At 41.2% G+C, this 27,096-nt stretch overlaps 1 long non-coding RNA gene across 1 annotated transcript; it reads right to left on the bottom strand.

Moving 5' to 3' along the window:
- Positions 1-494: 494 nt before the first annotated feature.
- On the bottom strand, positions 495-25,525 carry LOC128346736 (uncharacterized). Its single transcript, XR_008317162.1, has 4 exons — positions 25,403-25,525; positions 18,166-18,273; positions 8,674-8,863; positions 495-1,242 (listed from the first exon to the last, which is right to left on the bottom strand). It is a non-coding gene; the product is annotated as an uncharacterized LOC128346736 (long non-coding RNA).
- Positions 25,526-27,096: the final 1,571 nt, after the last annotated feature.

The following is a 27,096-nucleotide window of genomic DNA, read 5'->3' on the forward strand; positions in this document are numbered from 1 at the left end:
TGCAGGCACTCTCCATGACAGCTCCCATGGCCATGCCTACCCCAACAGCCAGAGAAGGTGAGAAGTACTGGTGCTCCATCCCTGCATGTCCCGCCCCGGTACTACACCCCTGACCACCACCACAAATCAGGGGACTCTGTGGCTGCATTGAAAAATAAGTTGAGACACACATTTTTATAAAGTTGGGAATTCTGATCACAGATTTCCCCCATCTTAACTATTTGGTTCTCAACAGAAAAGTAGTATAGACACTTTAAGGGAAACAAAACCATATTTTGTTCATTCCAAGCAGATTCCTTTCATGCCTCCCACCCCCGCAAGCTCACATTCATAAAAACAGAAGCATTGCATAATGACTTAAATGTCTTCTTACAAAAATACTTTTGGGAAATAACCTTAGAAGAAATAAAAATCAGTCTTAGTGTGCCTGTTACCTTCTCTTTCCGCAGCAAGAAAAGTTAATGCACTGCACCCTCATAGTTTAACATGTGCACAGCTCCCTTAGGGGTGGAGGCGGTCATTGTATTTGTTCTAATCTGACTGAGCAGACCTGCTTCATTAAGCTAACTTCATTGTAGAGGATAATCCTCATCAATGTACAGCATTACATTGCACAATCTCTTTAAGAAGCTGGTGTTACATGGTTCAGAAACACTGCCACGAAGTGGTACACTGGCATTTTCTACAAATGAATCATCATTTTCACAGGCTCTTTCCAGTTCCACTGTCAAAAGTCCCATTCAGCAGGTATTGTCTGAAACGAATTGCATGGCCAGACCACTCACTCCCAAATCGCTTTTGGCTTCTAGCCATCGCGAGTGAGGCATTTCAAAAATGTGTCCTTGCAGACATTTCTCAGGAAAAATCTGTGCAATGAATCAAAGGTGTATGTAGGTGTATGTATATAACTAGCTGCAAATGTGGCCCTATTCCAAATCATTGTGCCCTTGGTTCATCCCTTCTCTCCCACCTTGTCGTTATTGTTTTGTTTCTTGTGCTCTGCTATTACTCAGCACTTGCCTACCACATCTTTAAACCTTACAGATCAAGCCATGCTATGCATTTTCATTCAATACTGCAGCCAATTTCTTCTGCCAAAGACTGTGCTGGCTCTTTCTTAACCAGTCTCAGCTGCACCCTGCCTCCAAGGCATTGTCACAAGTGCTGCTAAGAATGCCTTTGTGTCTGGAGTGTGTCACTCGTGGCCGCTGTTAACGTGCAGTAGAAAACACAGGAGCAGAACTGTAAAACAAATGTATATTGTAGTTAGTGTAGGTGTTTATGTTCCTATTTACAATTGCAGAAAAATTAATAAAAACATAACCATGTGAAAACAGTTTCAGACTGTACCCAGATAAAAGTGAAAGTCTAATGCTCATCTTACTACTACACTGAGCTATTAATACCCCAGATAACAGTAAGTCTGTGTCATATGCAAAACATTGTAGACTATAGGCAGGTCAAAGATAATAAGGGATGAAGTCTAAGCCAAAGCTAGTGATAGGCAGATCAAATATCAAATATTGGGCTGGATCTTAATGCTTTTCAGTGTGAAAATTCCAGAATAAGATTGCAGGTTTTAGTGTGGCTTCAGGTACAAAGAACCATAGGTGTGTACCCAACTCAGCAGGGTACATAAGACCAAGAACATAGCTAACATACATGCCAACATGTCCCTATTTCCCCATACACCTCAATGGGAAAATAGGGACATGTTGGCAGGTATGAGCTAGCTGGTCAAATACCACAGGAAGGTGCAGAGGCCAATAGAAGATATATCAAAAGCAGGAGTGATGAATAGGAAGTGAGTGAATCTGGAAAACCATTGCAAGGCAACTAAAGCATGGACAAAAATCTTGGTAATGTTCTCCTATAATTGTTCATTTACCTCAAAACAAATCATTCCCTTTTCATAAAGATTCATTGCATAATTAGCTCCTATATTGAATTCTTGGACTCCATGTACAGGTTCTGGAAGTCCCAATAGAAGGAAGTACTTTTTCACACAGCATGTAATTAATCTATGGAATTCTCTGCCATGGAATGTGGTGATGGCCACTAGCTTGGATGGCTTTAAAAGGGGCTTAGACAAATTCATTGAGTTCAGGTCCATCAATGGCTACTGGTCTGGTGTGTGTAGGCCACCTCCAGCCTTAGAGGCAAGATGCAGCCTTAGATGTACCAGTTGCAGGGGAGCAACAGCAAGACAGAGGGCATGCTCTCACCTCTTTCCTGTGGGCTTCTCCTGGGCATCTGGTGGGCCACGTGAAACAGGATGCTAGCCTTGGGATGTTCTTATGTTCTTGTAAATGTAATTTTCTTAACTAGTTAGAAACCTGAGCCCCCTGTGCTCTCTACAAGCAGCAAAGAATGAGTACTGTAACACTACCAGTTCAACCTATAAGGGATTATTTAGGCCAACTTCAGACCAGTTCTGAACTGAAACAGATTCTGCTAGCAGCTGAGTGGCAACATCTGCCTTGAAAACATCTAGACATGAGCCATGTTTCGCATTTTAAAATTTTATTGATTTTTACAATACCTTAACAATCAAGTTACACTTGTTTTGTAACACACTGTGTTACTAGTCATGTTTCCACAAAAAATTGGTTTCTTGCTTCTGTTACTGGAGTAATCACATAGTTTTCAATGAAATTAATACATGATATATATTAGTGATGCACAGGTGTATACACGTGCGCGCACACACACCCCTACCTACCTACTTACATCTTTCTGAAGCTGACTGATAAGCAAAAACCCTACCACTTGGGTGGAATGTCACACAGATAAAGCCAGTCTTTTGGCAGAAAATAGCATTGTGCTATACAAACACAGGCTGATATCTTAACAAAGCGTGGGAGCTCCTAACATTAGTGCTCATGCAGCACTAGCCCATGTGCTAATCTCTGTGCTCTCTGAAGTGCAGCTTTTCTGAACTCACTCGGCATGCTCCAGAACCACTCTGCTAGAGCGGTGACACGTCACTCAACCATCAACAGTGTGTTTGTCACATATCATGTCAATTTTCTAAGTATATTTGTGGGTGGTTGCTGTCAATGACTAAAAGAAGTTAAAAGCAAACCCAGGATAAATCATTTTGTGTGGATATCCTTACATAAGCAGTCCTGTTTTTGCTGAGAGCAGCACTTGTTTTGCACTCTGTGCATGGCCTTCACTTATACCCACCCAGTTAAAACAATTAGGTCATCTGCACCCGACTTTGATTTTGAATTGGGAGGACAGAAGAAAATGAAAAGTTCTTTAAGGAGTACAACAGTGTGTTGAGCAGAGAAGAGAAACACCTTGAGTGGATACTGAAGCAGGTTTGAAGACATTAGGGACAGAGAAGCTAAGCTTGCTTTTTGGATTTTTGGAACTTTTGATATTTCTATTGCTGTTGCTTCTTGAAATTGAAAAACTCTTCATGAAGCTATGTACTTTGACAGCATGTCAATGCTTGGCAGGGGCGTACCAAGGTTGGAGTGGGCCCAGAGCAGAGATTTTAAAATGGGCCCCTCACTGCCTTCCTCTCCTTCTCCTGGCCCAATGTCTCTGCTAACTATCCCAACTAGTTACAAGGTGTAAATAACAGCAGAACCAACTAATACAACAGCGTCAATGAAGAACTTTAATCATTGCACATATATTTTTATGGAGTTATATTGTATTTTGACTTTTGTAAACCAACTAATAACAATAAATAATAATAATATCTCGCTGCTTGGCATTAACTGGAAGCCTACTATTTAGAAGAACATTGTAACTCTATTTTAGGACTGGGAAGTCACCTTAGGGCTGCACCCAAACACTTCTCCTCATAGTAAAATTTAGTAGGACCTACTCCCGGGTAAAGCCTACTCAAGGAATGGTTTATAATGAAGTAATGATAAAGCACTACCTTTCTCAAGGCTTCATTTCAAGATGAGGATATTGCTGCCCTTCCAAGGGTTAGCAGCTCTCTCTATTCCCCTCTCCATTCCACCTCCCCAACCAAGCCAAGTAGAAAAGTTTGCTTTCGGGGACAGAGGTGTGGCATCAGCTTGCCGCTCAGAGGCTCCAGCTGCTCAGAGGCAGCGAGTGGGGCCTGCTCCATCCGAAAGAGGGTGCAGAGCTGCGTAGAGGTGCAGGAAGCCGTCTCTGCACTCATGAGTGCTACCCAGTGCTGCAACTCTGGTGGTGGTGGTAGTGGTGGATAGCTCACTATCCGGCCAGACTCAGGAGCAAGAATAGCAGGGCATGCCCCAAAGAAGAGGAGCCTCCGCTGTTGTTGCAGCTCCTGAGTCCTGCTGCTGCCACCCGCCGGGGCCTGCGCTACTGCCACTGCAGCCACCAGAGACTTCTTCCATGCTCCACCCACATGGGATGGAAGTGAGCACGCAAAGGAGAAAGAGGAAGCCGGGGGCTTTGGGACCCAGCAACCAGCCTGACTGGCAGAAAGAGCCTGATTTTTATGCCCTTTCAGTGTGATTTTAATTTGATGTTTGTGGTGCATTGTTTCCATCCAGGTATACTTGTTTGTTGCTTTGAGCAGTCCTTTAGAAAAGTGGGGTGGGGGCAAAAATGTTGAAAAGAAATAAATATAAACGAACAAGCCTACCCTGGTTAGAATGTGCATTCAGAGCCAGCGTGGTGTAGTGGTTAGAGTGCTGGACGAGGACTGGGGAGACCCGAGTTCAAATCCCCATTCAGCCATGAAACTAGCTGGGTGACTCTGGGCCAGTCACTTCTCTCTCAGCCTAACCTACTTCACAGGGTTGTTGTGAGGAGAAACGTAAGTATGTAGTACACCACTCTGGGCTCCCTGGAGGAAGAGCGGGATATAAAATGTAAAAAATAATAAATAAATAAATAAATAAATAAATAAATAATTCAGATCAAAACTGGAGTTTCCCCCCTTCTGCCTTGCATTGCCAACATGCATACGTATGCATACAAATATCCCATCAAAGGCGCTTCTAATGGGTCGGGTATATTAAAAAGCCTTTAAGCCAAGAATGAATTCAGCATTTCTGTTTAATGAGCACACTTGGATTAGCCATAGCAATAACCCAGAAGCCTTCATTATGATCTATAATACATTGTGTTAAATGGTAATGGCACTGGTATGCCCTGTTTAAAAGAAAAGTGACGCGTGTGGGAGGTGCGTTGCCAGAAGCAAATGCCCTTATTAAAGGCAAAAGCACAGAAGAACTACTTTGGGCTTGGCACCCTCAGGAGTCAAGCTGCACCCTGGAGTACCCTTTTCTAGCAGCGCCTGAGCTTTGCCTCACCTGGGTCTGTGCAGGAGAGCCTCGTTTCCTTTGCTCCATTGACTTTGTGTGATAGAACTGCTACTCCCTCTCTTTGCTGCTGCCGCCCCCCCCCCCCCCGCCGATTGCCAAAGGAGTGGAATTCTCTGGCGATGGTGGCTGCTGAGTCCCCCTCTCGCCCTCCGCCTCTGAGTAATGAGGCTGTCCTAGCACGAGATGATGAAAAGGAGAGAGCGGGGGAAAGGAGGCAGAGCTGCGGCTTCCTTCTGCTACTCCGAGGACTCCTTTTTTCTTCTGCAGCAGTGCCACATGCTGAATCGCGTCCCGACACGTTCTGCTGGGCCTTCCCTGCCCAGTCCCCATAGAGGCTCAAGGAAGCTATTGCTATGGTTGGGAAAGAGGGAGGAGCTTTGTCCCTTCACGCTGCTCGAGTCCCTTTGCTGGCCAACGCTTCCCTCCTCTCGGTTTGCCCACCAGCAGCCACTGCGGTGCAGCAGAGTCTTGCCGTCCAAGGGCGGCCGCCTGTGCCAGCAGAGCAGAAGTGAGGGGTCTCCTGGGGGCCCCTTGAGGCAGCCGGGCCAGGAGACAACTGTCTCCCCTTGCCTAATGAACAGTATGCCCCCGATGCTTGGGTTTTGCAACTTGGCCCAATATCAATGTTAATTTCACTGGTAAAATGAAATGAATCATTTCATGAATCATTTCATTTCATAAAGGGTAAATGAATCCCATCTTTCTTTCTTTTTTACTTGTCTCAACAATCCTTTGATTAGCCTAGACGGATACCATAGACATTTGTTTTGCTTGAAGAGGAAAAAGCCTGAGTTGAGATAAAGTATACATTCCTGGCAGGCACATATATCTCCTGATCAAAAGCATCACAAGAGGTCCCTAGTCCACCCAGGGATGCCAAATGTCTCATATGGCTGCCTTCGTGGGGAGAGGTAGGACCACCCTGACAGTAATTATAGGAGGAGATATTAAAATACATACATTTAAAAAACAAACCATATAACATTACAATTCAGAGAACAAAAAACCTAAACAAAAAACAACAAAACATTTGATAAATAGCAATCTACAACATCAAAATCAATCTTATAGAAATAAATCTTTCCAAACTTGAATAAACTGAATTGTTCCATATTTTACGATTCAAAAATAATAATAGATCATCCAAATCATAAACAGATAAAGTGGGAATTAAACCTTTTTAATATTTAAAGAATAGACTAATTTTTCAGCTTTTGATGCATACCAAAATTTATTATTCATTATTTTCAGATTTTATCTGATTTTAACTAATTTTAAAATGAGTTTTTAATGCTGCTTTGTATTGTATTTCATATTTTCACCTTTGTTGGTCTGTTATGATTTAATGTGTTATGTGTTTTTATTGTATGTATTAACGCTCTTTTGTGAGCCGCTCAGAGAACAATTTGTTATGGGGCAGCTAACAAATAAAGTTGTTTTATTTTATTATTTATTTGTTTGTTTTACACAGTCAGACAGGTGTTATTGACTGGTTTGTTTTATCCAGACATCAAGTCCTTCCCAAGGACCTGGGATGGCTGAATTTTATTATCAATGTTCTTGCGGTTATTATTATAGATATCGTCGCAGAATATAGGCTGTTCCCAGTAAAGCTGCTTTTTGTAATTGGCTAATGGTGATTTCTGTGACCCCTATGGTGTTGAGGGGCTCTTCAAGGTCTTTTGGAACTGCACCCAGGGCGCCAATTACCACTGGGATTATTTTGGTCTTTTTCTGCCACAGCCTTTCAATTTCAATTTGTAGATCTTTGTATGTTGTGATTTTTTCTATTTCTTTTTCTTCTATTCTGCTATCCCCTGGTATTGCTATGTCGATTATTTTAACTTGTTTTTCTTTCTTCTCTACTACAGTGATATCTGGTGTATTGTGTGGCAGATGTTTGTCTGTTTGTAGTTGGAAGTCCCATAATATTTTTGCATCTTCATTTTCTACAACTTTTTCAATTTTATGGTTCCACCAATTTTTGGCTACAGGTAGCTTGTATTTTTTGCAGATGTTCCAGTGTATCATCCCTGGTACCTTGTCATGCCTTTGTTTGTAGTCAGTCTGTGCAATCTTTTTACAACAGCTGATTAGGTGGTCCACTGTTTCATCTGCTTCTTTACAAAGGCGGCACTTGCTGTTTGTTGTGGATTTTTTGACTTTTGCTCTTATTGCATTTGTCAATCAGCAGCTGGTCTTTTGTGCCTCTGGTGTTCGGGCAATTTCCTTTGTGTTCAACTGGAAGCTGCTTATTAGTTAATACGTGTTGCATTACTTCATCTGCTATTATTCCAGTTAATAATTGGAACATGGTTGGCAGGCAGGTGATTGGTCTATAATTACTTGGAACTGTACCTTTTGCTAGGTCTTTCATTATGAGATGAGTTTTCCCAGTTGTTAGCCATTGTTCAATATCACCTCCTTGCAAAATATGATTGAACTGTTTTGATAATTGTTTATGAAGGCTTGCTAGGGGTGTAAGCCAAAAGCCATGCAGTTCATCATGGCCTGGTGCAGTCCAATTTTTAATTTTCTTTGCTCTATCACTTATTAATTCTGGTGTTATTATTAGATCTTACATCTGTTGGTTACATTTTTCAACCTCTTTTACCCAGCCTGCTTTTTTATTATAATCTATTGGATTGTCCCATAATTTCCCCCAGAATTGCACTGTTTGGTCTTTCTATGTTTCTCGCAGTTTCTCCTTCTATGCTTTGGTAGAAACGTCTCTGATTCGACTGGAATTGGAGATTCTGCCTGTGTTGTGTAATTCTGGCTTCATATCTGCTTATTATTATTATTATTATTATTATTATTAATTTTCCAGTGCTCTAAAGATAACACTCCCTCTTTCCAATTTTTAGCTATCATTAGTCTGGCTGCTATTTACATATAGGATAATAAGTCTTTAGATTTCAATTCTTCTTCTGAAAAAAAATCTAACTAAGCCAAAAGTTTTAAATGATTTTAATGTTTAATGTTTAAATTATTTTAATTGTTTTACTGTTTTAAATTATTGTAATTGTTTTAATGTTGTAAATCATTTTAATTGTATTCTGCCAGAGATGCAAGTTTGGGGCAGAATAAAACTATGTTAAATAAATAAATAAATAAATAAATAAATAAATAAATAGGGCCTGGCCAAATCTGCTGGGTGGTGATTTTTGCCCTCTCTTAAAAGAAACAATTTCCCAGAAAATCCTAACTCTTGGGCACATCCACCATAGATGGTAGTAAGTCCCTTTTTCCTTACAATTATTATTGCAACAATTAGATGATGTATTCTTAGTAATATGAGCTAACCTCATCGGGGTCGTATACCATCTATGGATTATCTTAATATAACTTTCTTTAACTTGAGATGAAATTAAATGTAAAGACTTACCAGACCAGATTTTCCCCACTCTCCTTCATTAAAGACCTTTGGTAAGTCCATCTCCCAAACTGATTTTAATCTGGTCAAAGGTTTTAACTCTTGTCCTAACATAGTTGAATAGAATTTAGAAATTAATCCTTTTACTTCATAGCTGCTTTCTCTCAAATTCAGTCAGGTCTCTACTGGCCATGGGTAACACCTGGGACAAAGAGAGAAATGATTTCAGTTGTAAAATTGAAACCACAAACAACTTAGTTCAACAACTAGTTTTTTTATTTGATCAGATGTCTTAATTTTACCCATATGGTATAAATCTCTCAATCTCACTATTTTATTCTTGGGTCTATTTAATTCTACCGAGTATTTCTATAAATTTAGGATGAGATGCTACTGGTGTAAGAGGGGAATTAAGAGATGTTAAGTGGGATTGTCATTTCTTCCAGATTATCAATATAACTTTTGAAAAGAAATTAGTAATATTTTAACCATTCTTTTAGAAAAAATTGCTACGAGGAAATAGACTTGATATTATTTCGAGTGAAATAACGATATCATTATTTCACTGTCTCTTACTAATTCAAGATCGTACCATGATTTGGGTTCTAAAGGTTATATTTGTTCCTCCTACTTATCATATTCTACAACTAATAGGTGGCATAAAATATTTTAAACTTCTATAAATGGAAAGAATAGATCTAGACTTTAAATAATGTTTTATATACTAAAACAAAAGAGGGTGGATTGGGTGTTCCCAATAGTAGGATTTATTATGAGGCATCTCAAATGAGAAATGTTGTAGAAGGAAGTTGTTGTTAGACTACAACTCCCATCATCCCCAGAGGCCATTGTGGTTGAAGATACTGGCAGCTGGGTTTTTAGATGTTTCCGGACACAAGTTTGATAACCCTCTGCTTTAGTGGAAAGGTCTTGAAGAATATCACGTGAATGTTCATGTTGAATCTCTGCAGAATTGACAGAATATTGCATTCATCTTTATTATCCCATTTAAATCTAGCTTGAGCAGTTTCATTGTGAATAATGTTGGAATCATTCCCAATAATGAAAGATTCCGTCATTTTGGTTGCAGTGCAAGTCCTTGGGTTGTATGACAGTGATCATCTACTCAGTGCTGATGCTATTATACCACTTTTCAGTGGCGGTGGCACAATGAGGAAGCAGCTTGCCTAGAATGCAAGAGGTTGTTAGTTCAAATCCCCGCTGGAGTGCTTCCTGGACTATGCCTAGTAAATACGTTTGTAGTCACCTATATTGGGCAGCAGCAATAAAGGGAGGTGCTGAAAGATATCATCTCATACTGTGTGGGATGAGACACTGGTAAACTACTCCTGTATTCTATCAAGAAAATCACATGGAATGTGATCACTAGGAATCAACACCAACTTGATGGCACAATCTTTGCTTTCCAATTATACCACCTCCTCTTTCATTTATTGCATTCATTCACTCTGCGCTGTGATCAAGATTTTCTTGGTTGAATTTCTGTTTTGCTCCCTTCAAAATAATTTATTTTTCATGAACTCATCCTTGAATTCATGAAGTAGCTGATTTATCTGTGCCAAATATGCACAACCCCATATTGCATAATTAGTGACATTGAAGAAATGACAGTATTGTTACTGAGAGCATCATAATCTTGTGGTTCATCTGACTGTGACACATTCATGGATTGTTTCTTTAAACCAGGTTCCTGCTCTTGTTGAGTAACAACAGTAGTTCCTCAACAGTAGTTTAGGAAACTGTAGTTGCCACAGCTTGCAGTTTTAGTTTATGTGCATGTACTCGTTTAGCAAAAGATTCACCAGACATGTTTTTTGGTTGGAATTTGTCACAGAATGCCACATTCTGTCTGAATATTTTCCAGTCCAGAATCTTGTATGTGTGTTGATAAGCTTCATAAAGTTCCTCAATGTATGGAGACCTCCTAGTCAGTGAATAAGATCATGCATATATTGTGGCATTCCCATGTCAGCTCTTATTAGTAATGGAAAGAGAGCTTGATCAACTTTAAGCATCATGTGCTTTTGCTGACTAGAGCCTTTTCCATGTAAAACTCTTTGAACAACTGTATTCAGAATGCTCAGATTATGTGCTGAGCTTGACTACTCCTCCAGATGGGGCTCATTGCAGTCCTAACAAAAAACAAGTTCTAGTAAGAATTAATCAGCCTACTTTCCTTTCACTGTCTCTACATCTGGACTAAATTTAGTGCAAATCGAGGTCCACAAGTTAGATCTCTTGCGCCTCACATGTTTATGTCTGCCATCTTGGATCAAGGTGGATGTCATCATTACAAACTGCACCATTGAGGTGTCCCTATGTGTCACTCACTGCAGCTCTTCCAAATTTGGTTCAAATTGGCTAGACAGTCCTTAAGTTAGCCTCAAGATGCATCCGCCATCTTGGATCAGACATCACAAACTACACTAATTAGGGCATCCCTATGTGTCCATTCAGCTGTGACATCACAAACTACACTAATTAGGGCATCCCTATGTGTCTATTCAGCTGTAGCAAATATGGCTCAAATCTATTAGATTGTCCACAAGTTAATGCACTTGCACCTCAAAAGTTTATGTGTCTGCCACTTTGGGTGGATGACATCATCACAATCTTCACCATTGAGGGGTCCCTATGTGTCCCTACAGCTGTAGCAAATTTGGTTCAAATCATTTAAGCAGTTCACAAGTTAGCTCATTTGCACCTCAAAAGTTTATGGTTCTGCCATCTTGAATCAGGGTGGATGACATCATCAAAAACTACACCACTGAGGTGTCCCTGTGTGTTACTCACTAAAACCATTGCTAATTTGGTTTAAATCTGTTAGACAGTTCTCAAATTAGCCCACTTGTGCCTCAGATGTTCATGTGGCTGCCATTTTGAATGGGAGTGGATGACATCATCACACACCATGCCAGTAGGGCATCCCTATGTGTCCCTACAGCTGTAGCAAATTTGTTTCAAATCAGTTAAGCAGTTCACAAGTTAGCCCACTTGTGCCTCAAAAGTTTACATCTCCATCATCTTGGACTGGGGTGGATGACATCATCACAAACTACGCCATTGAGGTGTCCCTATGTGTCCCTACAACTGTACCCAATTCGGTTCATATTGGTCCAGGCATTGTGAAGTTGATGGTGGGGACACACGGACACACACAGAGAATGCTGGGTGATCTCATAAGCCTACTGGAAAGTAGGCTAAAAAATGTAATTTTCCAAACTTATTTGCAGATAAAGGGATTTAACTCAAAAACATTTAACATACCCTTTTTGTAGCATGTTTATTGTGTTAGTAGGTAAATAAAATGTAGTAATAGAAAGAGACTGTGGTATTATAACATTCTAAATAGCAGATACAGCCATCAGCAGTTTTGGTTGGCAATTATTTTGACTTCAAAATGCAGCTTTACAGACAAGAGTTTCAACATACCAGAATCCTTATGAATAATCACTTTGGTGACTTTTTATCAAAAATGCCTGATGAACCTTGATCTAGTGATGTCATAGTCTGTAACAAGGCTTGCGCCGGCATGGGAGTTTGATCCTGCTGATTCAATGTCCCCTGCTAACTTGGCAAAGAGGCATCTTTTAACATGGTGATTTTCTTTACTTAGGAGGGGGAGAGTAACTGGCCCTATTCACCCCCAGCACAGTACCTCCAGTGACTGTTGCTGGTGTCTAGCTGATGTTACTTTTTAGATTGTGAGCCCTTTGGGGACAGAGATCCATCTTATTTATTTTTTATTTCCCTGTGTAAACTACCCTGATCCATTTTTGGAAGGGTGGTATAGAAATTGAATTATTAATAATAATAATAATAAAATAAATAAATTGACTACAAGAAAGCCTTCGATTCATTGCCTCACACATGGATACTAAAGTGTTTAGAAACAACTGGTGTCAGCAAAAACATTCAGATATTTATTTAAAAAAAGCAATGAGCATGTGGAGTACACAGTTAACAATCAATGGCTAGACACTTGGACAGGTTAGCATTAGAAGAGGCATTTTCCAAGGGGACTCACTATCCCCTCTGTTTGTAATCGCCATGACCCCGCTTTCACAAATACTAAACAAAACAGGCCTCGGATACCAAACATCTAAAACATCAAGTCAAATCAGCCATCTGCTGTACATGGACGATCTGAAGTTGTATAGCAAGTCCCAGTCAGAAATTTAATCACTGCTAAACACTATCCGTATATTCAGTAGCGATATAGCATTGGAGTTTGGACTAGACAAGTGTGCTGCATTAATAATGAACAGAGGGAAAATAACAAAAACAGAAGGAACAGAACTGCCCAATGGAAGCAAGATCAAGAACCCGGAAGAGAAAGAACATTACAAATACTTGGGCATTCTCCAGGCTGATAACATTGCACACACTGAAGTTAAAAGAAAAATTGGAAGTGAATACATCAGGAGAGTTAGAAAAATCCTCAAGTCCAAACTCAATGGCGGGAACAACATACAAACCATAAACACCTGGGCTATACCTGTTATCAGATACACTGCAGGAATAATAGACTGGAGCCAGGCAGAGCTAGAGAAGCGAGGTCGTAAGACCAGGAAAATCATTACCATCATTCATGCTCTGCACCCCCGCAGTGATGTAGATAGGCTATACCTCACTCGTAGCTCAGGTGGAAGAGGAATGCTGCTAGTCCATCAAACAGTAGAGGAGGAGAAAAGAGGCCTTGAAGAATATATCAAGGACAGTGAAGAAGATGCACTTCAAATGGTCAATAATGCGAAACTATTCAACACCAATGAAAGAAAGCAGGCCTACAAGAAAGAACAAGTCAAGAACCGAACAGAAAAATGGAAAAAATAAGCCCCTGCATGGTCATTATTTGCACAATATAAGTGGAAAATCAGACATCACCAAGACCTGGCAATGGCTTAAGAATGGCAACTTGAAGAAAGAAACAGAGGGTTTAATACTGGCTGCACAAGAACAGGCACTAAGAACAAATGCAATAAGAGCAAAAGTCGAAAAATCAACCACAAACAGCAAGTGCCGCCTTTGTAAAGAAGCAAATGAAACCGTGGACCACCTAATCAGCTGTTGTAAAAAGATTGCACAGACTGACTACAAACAAAGGCATGACAAGGTAGCAGGGATGATACACTGGAACATCTGCAAAAAATACAAGCTACCTGTAGCCAAAAATTGGTGGAACCATAAAATTGAAAAAGTTGAAGAAAATGATGATGTAAAAATATTCTGGGACTTCCGACTACAGACAGACAAACATCTGCCACACAATACACCAGATATAACTGTAGTAGAGAAGAAAGAAAAACAAGTTAAAATAATTGACATAGCAATACCAGGGGATAGCAGAATAGAAGAAAAAGAAATAGAAAAAATAACCAAATACAAAGATCTACAAATTGAAATTGAAAGGCTGTGGCAGAAAAAGACCAAAATAATCCCAGTGGCAATTGGCGCCCTGGGTGCAGTTCCAAAAGACCTTGAAGAGCACCTCAACACCATAGGGGCCACAGAAATCACCATCAGCCAATTACAAAAAGCAGCTTTACTGGGAACAGCCTATATTCTGCGACGATATCTAGAAAAACAGGAACAACACTGACAATAAAATTCAGCCATCCCAGGTCCTTGGGAAGGACTCAATGTCTGGATAAAACAAACCAGTCAATAACACCTGTCTGACTGTGTAAATAAATAATAATAACAAATAATAATAATAGATGGAGAGCAGTGGTGATAAAGAGACAGCCACTGCTGGCTCTGTGCACAGCCTTAAGTCCTGTGCTACTGCCATTGGGGATGAAGCAGTGGGGGTGGGAGAGAGCAGCAAACTCTTTAGCAGGTGCAGTCAGAGCCTCCATAGTTTTGCAAGCCATGCCAGCAGGGTTTAACATGCCGTGGAAGCGGTGAGCATGCCTGTCACTTGGACAGGCTGCTCATTGAGCAGTCTGTAAGCCATTGTCCTAATCTATTACTCAGGCATACTTGCCCTCACTGTGTTCTGATCAGTCCTGCTTAGTTCCAGCTGTTCCTTAATTCTGCATGATATAGACCAGGTTCTTTCATTTCCTGGTTTTCAGTCCAGCTGTGGATTCTGAATATATTCTGTCTTACATTTACTTTGATTATTCCTGTCCATCCAAATCTCTAATGTCAACTGGACCATCATAGTTTCCAAACCATGATCCCTAACTATGAGAACAATTTGTTGTGGGCTGGCTATATAAACAATGTTGTTGTTATTTGTTTGTTTGTTTAACTGTTATTCTCCAGCTCATCTGGCCCTGTGACTGGAATATCCTGGGGACACTTCACAATTCAATATTGTTGAAGGGTCATCCCATTTAAATTCCTGATCTTTGGAGTAACTGGGGAAATATGTTTTCTAAAACGTGCTCAGGGCCGAACACATCATCAGTTTCTTTGGACTTCTGAGAAATGTAATCTTTTTAAAATCCCTTTGTCGTTTGGCATCATTAACTCTTACAGGAAAAGCACTATGCTTCATTAAACAATCTTCATTAAAATCCCTCAGATAGCATGTGGGTGAATACAGTTCTCCAACTCATCTACAGGTATATTAACTTGTAAAGAGTAGCTTAAGAGCTCACTGCTTGCAGAAATAATGAACTGGATAATTATTTGAGTAGCTACATACATGACCACATTCTTACTTTATAATGGGTCACTCTCTAGAAGTAAGGAAGGCAACAGATGATGTGTACTACACCCTTCATTTATTATCATTGTACAGGTGGACTACATTATCTGCGGGGGTTCTGTTCCTGCAGAGGTTAGGTTCCTAGATTCTTATGAAATGTGGTTAAAATATGTTTTTTAAAAGGGGAAATAGTCCAAATAAAGTGCCTTACCATGCTCCATGTGTCTCTTGGCATCCAGCAATGCCCTTCAGAAGTCCTAAATGGTTCCCAAAAGGCACTGATTTTTTCCAATGTTTGATTTTTTAAAAAGAAAGAAAGAAAAGCCACAAAATGGACCCTGCAGACAAAATGGCAGCTGGAAGTGACCTCCATGGATACTTCTGGCCTTCTAGGAATGGTGGATATGTGGGTTTTAGCCCTTTCATATCTGCGGATAAGGAGGTTGGGTGTCTATTTGACACCTACATATACGCAAAACTGCAAATAGCAGTTCCGCGTATAACAAGGGTTGCCTGTATTCACCAGAAGGAAAGAGAAATTTATGCCAAATTGTAATGACAAATTGAATTTGAACTTGGAACCATCAGTCATTTGCTGTGACATCTTCAGTGACTTTGCAGACAAAATCTTTTAAATTTGGGCTGAATTGGGTTCCACAGTTACTGCAGAATCTACTGTGGAAATGTCCAACAACTCTTCTTATAGGATTGGATCACTTTCAGTTTGTGACTCCTAAGGATGTGGACAAACTGCTTTGGGCTGCACTTCTCACCCCACCTGGGTGGGGTTGATATGGTAAGCATATTATCAGAGAGGGTATAGTAAATATTATAAATGCTTCTCTGAGGGAAGGCAGGATGCCTCCATGTCTTAAGGAGGCTATTGTTAGACCTTATTTGAAGAAACCGGCATTGGATCCCTCATAGTTTCCAATGTCCCATGGTTGGGCAAGGTGATTGAGCAAGTGGCAACCTCTCAGCTCCAGGCAGTTTGCGATGATACAGATGATCTAGACCCATTTCAGGCTGGCTTTCAAGCAGGCTGTGGGGCTGAGACTGGCTTGGTTGGCCTGATGAATGATCTCCAGTTGGCTGACTCTGCTGATCCTTTTGGATCTCTCAGCGGCTTTCAGTACCATTGACCATGGTATCCTTCTGGGTGGGATTGGGTGGCACTGCTATACAGTCAGTGGTTATGTTTCTACCTCTTGGGTAGATTCCAGATGGTGTTGTTTGGAGACAGCTGCTCTGCAAAGTGAGAATTAAAGGATGGAGTTCTACAAGGCTCCATACTCTCTCCAATGTTCTTTAACATCTACATGAAACTGCTGGGAGAGATCATCAGGAGGTTTGGTTCAGGGTGTTATCAATATGCTGATGACACCCAGATCTATTTCTCCATATTGATCTCATTGAGAAATGGCATAACCTACCTGCCTGGAGGTGGTAATGGGCTGAATGAGGGACAACAAACTGAAGTTGAACCCGAATAACACAGAGGTACTGACTGTGGGGGGGGTTGGGACCCAAGAGATGGTTTAGATCTGCCTGTTGTAGATGGGGCTACACTCCCACTGAAAGATCAGGCATGTAGCTTGGGAGTGCTTCTGGAGCCAAAACTCTCTCTGGTTCTCAGGTTGAGGCAATGGCCAGGAGTGCTTTTTATCAGCTTTGACTGATACATCCATTTCTGAGGTAAATGACCTTAAAGCAGTGGTGCATATGCTGGTAACTTCCAGGCTTGACCACTGTAAGGCACTCTACATGGGACTGCCTTTGTACGTACTCCGGAAAATACAATTGGTATAGAATGCAGCAGCCAGACTGGTTCCTGAGACAATCCAAAGGGACCATATAACACCGATTTTAAAATAACTGCTTGGGTCCAGGGCACTTAAGAGAGCACCTCCTTTGTCATAAACTCTGTCACCTATTAAGATCATCTGGAGAGGTCCAGTTATGGTTGCCACCAGCTTGTAACTGTTTAATAATTCCTTTTATCCCATGAAGTTGTTTTAACTTTTTTAATCTCTGAAATTGTTTTAATGTTTTTACTCTGTTTTATATTTGTTCTGTTTTAAATTGTATACACCGCCTAGAGATACACATATCAAGCGGTATATAAATATAATCAATATATTAAATATAATAAATCAATAACTTGCTTGTATAATCTTCTGAATAAAACTGTGCTGCCTTCTAATTAAACAATGCTAGTAGCTTAACTCACTTTTATTTACTTTTCAGCTCCCCCAAAGATAAGGGATCAGTAGAATCATGGCCAAATGTTTTAGCTGGTTCCTGAAGTTCATACACCAACCCTGCTGTGTAGTGCAATATTGCTATGATCTTTAGGATCTTTGATAGGAAGTTACAAAATATGAGAAAACATCATTAGCTATATTAGGCCCACAGTTGTGTCCAATGCCGCTGTGGTGGACTGAGATGCTCAAAACAATAAATCTTATTCACATGTATTATGCAGATGTAAATGTCTTTGAGAAATGTTTTTTAGGGGTGGGGCTGAGGAAGGACAAGTTCTTTTACCTCTACAGGGAGTGCCAGTTCTTTGTTCTGTGAATTAGTAGATCATGACTGTGAGCTCCTTGGAGACAGGTCTATTAACATCTAGATGTAAGCTGCTCTGAGTTTATAGATAAAGTGGCATACAAATTAAATAAGCATACATGTTCCATCAGATGCCAAACCCTCCTTTCTTAAGAACATTATTTGTCTGTTCTTTAAAAAAAACCCCAAGATATTTCCCTACAGTCACACCAATCCACAGAACCACAAACATAGTGGAAAATCTCAACCCCTACGGCTTTTCTTTCCTCCTCCTGCTTGAAGTATGACACACCACTGTATCATCATCACGATCACACTGTGTCTTTTCTCCGCACTGGCTTCTCCCTTGCTCTTCTAGGATGCTGAAACAAATAGATGTGGGACTAAATAGCTGGTAAGAAGTTTAAGAGAAAAACCAACAGAGGGGATATAGTGATTACCAAGCTATCTCTGACATGGTACAGCCTTAGGCAGTTGTCTACAATGGTAAGGCCAGCCCCAACTGATTGGTTATGCTCATTAAGCCCCATTCAATGAACAGAGTATAGACACTTATGTTTGATGGTTAGGATAAACTCAGTAGATGACATCCTGACTAACAAAGCTCCAATGCAATGGGAGAAACACTTCTGAAAAATGTAACTAACTCAGTTCCACTTCTGGTTCAGCAGTGGGGACAAATTTCAAAGACCTCCCTTTCCCTTAGGAGGCAGCCCCAGGAAGCACCACCTGAAAATATGTTCTTGAGGGTTGCACAGTCCTCAGGGACAAATTTTCAGGTAACTCAGAGAACTTTTGGCAGGAGGAGAAGAATCCCCACAGATACACACTATCACTGGGGCAGTGTCAGTTTGGAACACTTCAGAAGCACCTGTGCTACACTGATGCTCCTCCTGCTTCGTCCATGCTTCATTAGGACTGTCAGCCAGTGACTACGGATAGAATGACCTCAATGGATGACATACTGACTAATGAAGCAATGGTGCAACAGAAGATGCACTGGCATTTCTGAAAGGTTTGGCTAACTTAGCTCCACTGCTGGCAAATTTGCAGTGGGGGCAAATTTTGATGATCTCTCCTTCTCCAGGAAGCACTCTGAGATATACCAAAAATATCTCTCTGAAGATCACCAAACCCTCAGTGACATATTTTCAAGTGACACAGAGGGTTTGCAAGGGAAGGGAAGCTTGCTAAAATTCCCCTACATGTTCCATTTCACCAGTCAGCCAGTGGCTATGGTTATGCAGTCCATTAATCATTGATGCAGAATCAGAGTGTCACAGACTGTCTCTGATAGATAACCTTCTACACCCCAGTATTTAGACTAGCTGCAAACTGTATCAGGAAATTGTAGTGTGCAAGGCTTCAGTCCAGAAATTCCAGTGTATCATGGGTATGTGTTCCACACAAGGATAATGTAATTACAATAATTAAAGGTATGTATTCAATAGAGAGAGCCACCTTAAGTGGGGCAGCAGGGGAATGCTTGACTAACAAGCAGAAGGTTGCCAAATCCCCACTGGTATATTTCCCAGACTATGGGAAACACCTATATTGGGCAGCAGCAATATAGGAAGATGTTGAAAGGCATCATCTCATGCTACGCGGGAGGAGGCAATGGTAAACCCCTCCTGTATTCTACCAAAGAAAACCACAGGGCTCTGTGGGCTCTGTGCCAGGAAACGAAATCGATTTGATGACACACTTTACTCAAGAGAGACAGTTTCGATAAAAACAGTAGTTTATATAGCCTCTGGTACAGCATACCTAGAAAAAGCTTAAGACATCTAAACATAGTATTGATTACACAGGGCATTTCATAAAAATAGTTTCAAGAAGCATTGGTTTAAGGACCATTGTATTTACAAACTGTAAACTAAAGAAAATAAGTGAGGAAACCAGGGGGCAATCTGAATCTAGATCAAAATCCCCACCTTTTTAATCTTAAAATTTCTCATTACTAGACAAAATCATAACTTGGGAGAAACATGTCAATATTCCTTTCCTCTCTTAATAGGAAACATTGTCACGTACAGATTTGTTTGCTGCTGCTTCCATTGATCTATTGTTACTCTGAGATGTATATTTAACCCTATAATTATAAACTCAGATTTATAATTAACCTTTAACTGCTTTCTCTAATCCTTATGTTTGAGAGGCAAGAGCAAACTTAGATCCTAAAAACACATCCTGAAACACAACTGTGTCTCGGGAGCAAAGGCTATAGGTAAAAAGGTCATCATCTCTAGGTCTAGCTGAATCAAATGAATTAAGGAAAGATGGGGTGAATTTTTTATTTCTTTTATCATCTCATCCAATGTCAGCCAAGCTCAAAGATGATAGACCTGTCATAGATTGGTGATCTCTTATTTTGTGTTGATGATCATCCAGGCTGGTCCTATTAAGCATATGAGTTCATGTTACTTACTTCTACAAGGAGGCTACCAAATGCTGTAGTAATATACTTTTCCTCCAAGGAGCTCAGGGTGGTGTAGGCAGTTCTTTATATCCTCATGATAACTCTGTGAGGTAGGCTAGGACTGGCCCAGAGGTACCCAGTGAGTTTCATGACGAAATAGGGATATGAACATGGGTTTCCCCAGTACTAGTCTGACACTCTAACCATTACATCAAGCTATATGGCAACCTGAGGTAATTCACTCTATCAAACATTGTGTTCTACCTGGGTTTGGGAGCTGTGTGCTCTCCCAATTTTTGGTTGTGCGGAAGCAAGAAGAAGAAAACCTGGGTAGAAGTGATTGTGTAGAAGCAAGGTAGGAGGAAAAGTTACCCAGCTTAACAGCTACTCTTTGGAGCTCTTCTCACAATCAGTGAGAAGAGCTCGGATGGTCTGCAGGGAGAGCAGGTATGTATGTATGTATGTAGGTATGTATGTATGTATGTATGTATGTATGTATTTGCATTTATATCCTGCTCTTCCTCCGAGGAGCTCAGAGCAGTGTACATGGTTATGCTTATCCTCACAACAACCCTGTGAGGTAGGTTACACTTACCCTCATTGTCCCTGTAGACCACAGTTTTTCAACTGCCGGTCCGCGGACCGGTGCCGGTCCGTGACAGGTTGAGTGCCGGTCCGTGCCTTCGTGAGTTAACACCTCCCTCCCTGCGAACCTCCGTGTTGTTTTTTGGGCAGGCAGGCAAGCAAGCAGCTTTCCGCTTGCCTACCCCTGCCACAAACCTCCGTGTATCTTTAAAAAACCCAGTGCTGAGGGGATGGCTACTGGGTGGGGGGTGAGCCAGTAGTCCTTCCACCCCCCACCCCCTGTGAACCTCCGTGTTGTTAACCAAAATCCTTGACATTCCAGCTGCCGCGCGACCGAGGAGATGGCTATTGGGGTGTGTGAGGTAGTAGTCCTTCCAATCACACACACCCCGGCGGCGGCGGCAGCAGCAGCGGCGGGCGGCGGATAGCAAGCAGAGTGACGCCGTGGCCTGCCGTTTGGCCCGGCGCCGCTTCCCAAGTGAGAGAGCCACGCCTGCGCAGTTACTGCAGCAGTTACTGCGCAGATGCGCCTCTCAGTTGGGAAGCGGCGCCGGGCCAAACAGCAGGCCACGGCATTGTTCTGCTTGCTATCTGCCGCCCGCCGCTCCCGCCGCTGGGGTGTGTGTGATTGGAAGGACTACTACCTCACACACCCCAATAGCCATCTCCTCGGTCACGCAGCAGCTGGAATGTGAAGGATTTTGGTTAACAACACGGAGGTTCGCAGGGGGTGGAAGGACTACTGGCTCACCCCCCACCCAGTAGCCATCCCCTCAGCATTGGGTTTTTTTAAAGATACATGGAGGTTCGAGGCAGGGGAAGGCAAGCGGAAAGCTGCTTGCTTGCCTGCCTGCCTGCCTAAAAAACAACACGGAGGTTCTCAGGGGGTAGGGGGTGGAAGGACTACTGGCTCACCCTCCACCCAGCAGCCATCCCCAGCCACGCCCTCAGCATGGGGATTTTTAAAAATACACGGAGGTTCACGGCAGGGGAAGGCAAGCGGAAAGCAAAGCCCTAATTATTATTATGAGACAATCCTTCCCTTTAAGCAAATTGCACCACCTTATTTGGGGCACAGAGGTTTTTCAATCAACTCCTCATTGAATCTACAATGTTGTGACCCAGATCTGACATGAATGAATAGTCAATAAAACATATTTCCAAAGGTTTTAACAGAAACTTAGTAGTACTTTGAACATTCACCACGTCTTATCTTTGGCAAAGATAAAATTAGTAAGCGATACTGCTTCCTAACTTGACAAGATTAACTGCCTTGGCATTTAAATCCATTTCACTCCTGCCCAGTTCTCTCAACCAAACATGTTGTTATTTGTTTGTTATTTCTTTGTGTAAACCGCCCTGAGCCATTTTTGGAAGGGCGGTATAGAAATTGAATGAATGAATGAATGAATGTAGTGAAGACATCAGAAGATGACTTTTAACTGTCATTTTCAATGATAAGGTGATTTGGTGGTGCCACAACCATATTCTATATTCAAAAGTTAATATGTCTTGCAGGGGACCCACAAGTTTCTACATGTGGTAATGTTTTATTTTACTGCATGGGGGTGAACTCACAAGAATGCTAAATCTCATGAAAATGTAGCATTGTCTGTAGAAAATGTAGATGTCTGCATCCTAAGATTAGATTTGTTATTTCAAATGAATAGGTTAACTCCAATCTCTCTCACCTCTGCAGTCCCCAGCCACATGCATCTCACTTATATATCCATTTTCTCTCTGGACTTCTCCCCCTGCCCCCCACCCTTCTTCGATTGCTCCCTCAGCTTAACATCGTTTCCTAGGCCTGTCAGTTCTCTTGTTGCCTACCCAGGCTCCTACCTAATTTTGCTTTTTCTATGCCTCTTTACCAGGGGCGTAACTACCATTAGGCAAGGGGAGGCGGCTGCCTGGGGGCCCCCATGCCTCGAGGGGCCCCCCAGAGGCAAGTCACATGAGGCAAGTCACATGACTATATATTGTGAAGTGTGTGTGTGCATCAGCGAGGGGCCCATTTTAAAATTTTGTCTCTGGGCCCACTCCAGCCTTATTACGCCCCTGCTCTTTACCTAGCTCCTTCTGCAAGATCTGAGCAGCTTATAGAGACTTTCTCTCTCTCCCTCAAGCCAAACCTACCTATCCTCTTTCCATTTCTTTCTTTTTTAGCTTTTTCTCTTTCTTTCTCTCCCTTCAAGCCTGCTCCATCCTCTTTTCCTTTTTCCATCCCTCTGTCTCTCTCTCTCAAGCCAAGCCTGCCCCATTCTCTTCCTCAAGCCAAGCCTGCCCTCTTCTTTCCCTCTTTCTTTCCCCGTCTCACTTCTCTCTTTCCTTCTTATAAAAGCCTGTGTGGTGAAGGATCAAAGTATAATCTTCTTATCAAAAATTAAGAGAAAAACTTCTCTAATTTTTTTCCTTAGAAGTGCTCCGTGTTAAGTGTGATGATTTGGCAGAAGTGGAAAGAAAGAACAATGCATTTTATTATTATGTACTTTGTACAGATTGTATTGTATTTATTTTATTAGAATTTTTAATTCAATTTATTTTATTTTAATTAAAATTAATCTTGGCCTGCTAGAACTTCAAAAATTAATTTTTGATTAAATTCATTTTATTTATTTTCACTTAAATTAAATTAAATTAATTGATTGATATTAAGTATTACTTTAATAATCAGCACCCTAAAAATTGGCCTCAGCCCCCATGAGCCAAGTCATGATCAGTTTTGGCCCACCAGGTCATTTGAGTTGTGCATGCCTGTAGTATAGTACTAATAGATAAACTTGAAAGCCCTTTACTAAATGCTGGTACGGGAAACTGTGCATGAAGAATGTAGCGGTCCTTGACTCCAAAAAGGTTGAGAAACGCTGCTGTAGACGATCGTCCATATTTTTACAGGAAAATATTTCCACAGATTTGCCACAGATACAACCAACCATTATCATTTGCTGAATGATGTCCCAAACCTCTTGATTAATGCCTCTACTACATGGGTCTAAGGCTTCTATTGGATCACTGTTTCAGGCCACATCAGAAGCAATCCAAAGAAGAGACAAGGATTTTACCAAGAACCTAAGAAAAGAAAGTTTATCATCACCTGCCCAATAAAGGCCCAATAAAGGAGTCCACAAAGAACATAGTAAAAGCTGATGTCAGGACAGATTAGATTAACTGATAACCTGTGGAAACCTATCAGACATGATATATACTTGACGAACAATGTATATATAGGATTATATAGGCATGCCATTTGGTAATTGGACCATAATATAGATTGATTTGGTTTGATTGACTTGCTTTACTCTTTGCTTAAATGTTTTGTGAGTCAATTGGGTTTTATGATTATATATATTTTTCTTATATATATATCTGTTGCTGTTTGCTGCTTTGGGTCAGTGATGAGCTAGGCAGGATATAATCTTTTTAAAAATATATATTTTTCTTATATATCTACATTGTTAATGAAACTGCTCTGGGATTGATTGGCGAACACCTCGAAATCTGTTTTTGGACTTACGTAGGGAAAATTAGCTCAGCAAGGAACAGTTTCACATTAGTTTTAATTTGTGCAAAGTTGTGTACTCAGGAAATGACTAGACTAGGACAAGATTTAGATTTCAAAATCAAAAGAAGATATTTATTGTAGGGGGGGTACAGAGAAGAGAAATGTGTGGTTAAAGCAATATTACTATCAAAAATATGTTTAACTGCAATAAGGCATTTTAGCTTAGCGTCCTAATTGTGTAAGTTCCCAGGTGGGCAAGAGAAAAAAGCTCTTCAGAGAAGAAGGCAGTTGGATTTAAGAAAGGGGAATAGATATAGAGTTTAGGCCCAGTGAGGGGCAAATGCTCATATCATCTGATCTGGACGAAAGTCTCTGAGAACCACTGATGAACCTCGTTCATCAGGAACAGCTCAGGCCAAGGTGGGTGCAAGAAGGTTGGAAGGGTTAGTAGATAAAGGTGAAACCACAAGGGTGTTTCCTCCGTGGAATAAGCTTCCTATGTTAGCGAGAAAGACTGGGCAGATCAGGCTGGGCAAGAAAGCTGATCTGGAGAGTGGCATGAAGTACTGAACACAGCCTTGTGTGATGTCCTGTGGACAGTAAATCATCCAAAAAACTGCTGGTAACTCCAAGGTAGCTAGTGCGTAGAGAGCACAAAGATCTCAAGAAGCACACCGGATCATGTAACTGGGGATTCTTATACCCAAAGACATCCTGTGGACAAATCCCAAGTGATCTTTTTTGTTGGACAGGTGTGTTGGATGGAACCGGCAAGGATTCCATTGTTGCTGATCTTTCTTCCTGCGTGTAACAATGTGGGAATTGCCAAGGTATGCCAAAGCTTTTGTCATGAAAACAGAGTGTATAGACGTGAGGAGAAGAATTCTGCATGGATGGAAGGTCCAGTAATCCAATCAATACTTTTTAATGATCTCTTAGATCCTTATTGCTGACTAAACCTCTTTGCGGGGGCAGGAAGACTTACCTCTGCAAGTCTTATCTGTGTTATTCCTGTTGAGCTAATTGGCACATTAGCTTGCTGCTATCCTCTGCAAAAGAAGAGAAGTGGAAGGTGGTTCATTCTGAGGAAAGAGTGGCCTTGGCAGAGTGTTAACCCACTTTTAGTTAACTTCTGGGGTCTACTTAGACTCTTAGAGTATCCCAGCATAGGGAGGGCGTGCATCTGCTACCCTTTCCAATTTGCTTGTTAGGAGCCAAATCTAGGTGTGACTGGTCCACTGTCACTAAGTGACCTGTCCCCATGTGCCATAAATGGAGAGCTCACAATACTGTGAGACTCCCAAGCATGTCCAGAGTGAGATCTCCAAGCCTGGAGACTCAAACACAAATGAGGGGGTTCCTGGGAGCTGGCAGAAAAGCATTACTGGCAACAACAATACTGACCACTATAATGACTGCCACTATACCACTATACTGACCACAGAACCCCTCCTGTTCTCAGGCTGTATGGGATATTTTATTTCAGCCCCACTTTCAGCGGCCATCAATTTAGCCTATGTTTTTCTTTTGTTCTGTCCACATGCACCCTTTAAGCTTCTGCTCCTTAGGAAGCAGTCCACTCTTTGACAGTTCTGCAGTTTTCATGAGTCTCCACACTTCAGGGCATTTGAAGCAGTATAGTTTGCACTATTTGCCCACAAACCACAGTGCTGGCATTGTGCACAGAATGTACACTTGAAGAATACTTGACACTTTGAATCAGAGCCACTGTGTTGTGAAAGTCATGATTAGCAGCAGGAGTGATTTTAGGAACTGCTCTACAGCAGTGTAAAATGATAGCTATTAGACTATTGTGACAGTAGCAGAGCCTTATAATGTACAAAATCAATCTGCAGAACCACAAGTCAATAGTAGAAAGCTGAACACCTATAACAAAACCCCTGAAGGACAGCATTGCTAGTAGTTGAGTAAGCCATACTGCGGTCCCGTGAAATCCACACAAGGCAGGAGGCAAAGGCACGGAGACAGATCATCAGTATTAATGCCTAGCAAGGCCTAATGACTAGTCAGTCAATGTCCTGCAGGTTACAGTCTTTATACTAGAGACAGCCAATCTTGACAAGAAATGTTGTGCCAGTCTGCCAGTCAAAAGGCTAAAAAGCCCTCGGCTTGTACACAGTCTAAGTCCTAGTGAGGTCAGAGATTGCAGTGGTTCACAGATTGAGCCCCACATCCCTGACTGGTGGTTTTAATACAGTACTTGGCATTTGTATAATACCTTTTGAGTTTGTAAAGTGCTTCACATATCTTCTTGTCATCTCTACAGAAGTCCTGTAAGGTGGGTATTATTATCCCCATATTGCAGCTGGGGAACTGAGGCTGAGAGAGCGTGGCTTGCCTAAGGCCACCTAGTGAGTTTATGGTAGAAGCAAGATTCGAAAATCCTGAGTCGCAACTTAGTCTCTTTGTCACTATACCTTTTGATAATTTTTTCTGACAGAATATTAATCTTCTTCCCACTCAGATTTTTTTCCTGACAATTTGACATGGGTAACTAATTCCAATTTAATGTTTCCTACATGTATTCCTTTGGGTGATTCATTCCCCAAGGGCTCCCTTAGACAAAAAATATTACATTGCAAGTGGACTTAAACATAATAATTACAAAGATCAAAAAGTATTTTTAAAAATCAAATAAAATATGACTTTTTGTTTGCT

Source organism: Hemicordylus capensis, chromosome 2 (assembly GCF_027244095.1).
Source record: "Hemicordylus capensis ecotype Gifberg chromosome 2, rHemCap1.1.pri, whole genome shotgun sequence".
In the NCBI taxonomy this organism is placed as follows: domain Eukaryota; kingdom Metazoa; phylum Chordata; class Lepidosauria; order Squamata; family Cordylidae; genus Hemicordylus; species Hemicordylus capensis.